Here is a 1460-nt window from a genome sequence, read left to right on the forward strand (position 1 = left end):
AAAATATGTTAAACATTATACTGAAAGTAAAACATCATTGCCCGGGTCTAACCACGAGGAGGTAACCGCTTCCGAAGACCCAAATTTGAATAAATATTCATTAAATTTGATTTGCCAGTAGTACGAATCGATTCTAACTCGTCGAAGTCTAACAGATAACTAATTAAAAAACAGTATAAGTAWTAGGAACAATTTACGTTTACGAAACAAAGTAAGTAAAGAGACAGTCATGTAGCAAAATCATAAATTAATAATGTATCCAAATTGTTTTCTATTCGAAGTACTTTAATAGGTATGTAGTGTTTAAAACAATGTATATGCGTTGAAACTAATCTTAAATATAAGTAAAGTGTACTAGAATATTAAAATAATTGTTAATTAATCGATAGAAATGTATAGTGTAACGTAAAATTGAGGATATACCTGTTGATGCACCTTCCTCTTCGAAATCTTCTGTTAGACTGAGACGTTGTCACATAAAAAAGTTTTTTCTATGAAAAGTTGTTTATATGGCCTTTGAAGAGTTGCGCATGTTTGTATAACGAAAATTTTAATTGAATTAAATAGAAATTAAGATTATAACGTTCTGATTTTCCTTTTTTTAATTTTTATGTAATTGTTTAAATAAATGTAAATTTGTTTTAACGTTTCTGTGCAGTGCTAACTTTGGAGGGGGAAGTTTTCATCGAAAAGATTATCACATCGAAATCATTTAATATTTAAACAATGTTAATAAGTATGTAATGCTTATACTAGTACATATATGTTTAAACAATCTGAAATATAAAAAGAGTGTATTAAAATATTAAAATAATTGTTAATTAGTGAATAAAAATATCTATTTCTGTTAAAAACGCTCGTTGACTATGATATATGCACCGTCCTCTTCGAAATCCATCGGTGAAATGAGCCTTTGTTATTTATGCAATTACTTTTATTGAAAGTTGTTTATATGACTTTCCGAACATTGCGCATGTATAAAAAAGGAAAATTCATCTAATCAATTTAATTTAAGATTACAACGATCTGATTTTAGCATTTCTTCGTTTTTATGTAATTGTTTAAACTAACGTACATTTGTTTTAACGTTCCTGTGCAGTGGTGACTTCGAAGGGGGAAATTTTCATCCACAAGAATATCACATCGGAATCATTTAATATTTAAAGTATGTTAATAAGTATGTAATGTTTAAAACAATGAATATCTGTTTAAAAAATCTAAAATATTATTATCGTTTAATTAATAAATATTATAATACTCTAACTCAACTAATATTTTAGATTTTTTAAACACATATGTATTGCTTTAAACATTACATTTCAGTTAGCGTACTTTAAATAAAATATAATTTTAATATATTTTTATTTTATGTATTTATTTTTTAGAAATAATGAAATATTTACCATCATTTCTTTCTTTTTCTGTTTTTTTTAAAGACGTTTTTCGTAAATGAAACATAA

The sequence above is a fragment of the Polistes canadensis genome, unplaced genomic scaffold (assembly GCF_001313835.1).
Source record: "Polistes canadensis isolate GaletaPanama2010 unplaced genomic scaffold, ASM131383v1 scaffold_265, whole genome shotgun sequence".
NCBI lineage: Eukaryota > Metazoa > Arthropoda > Insecta > Hymenoptera > Vespidae > Polistes > Polistes canadensis.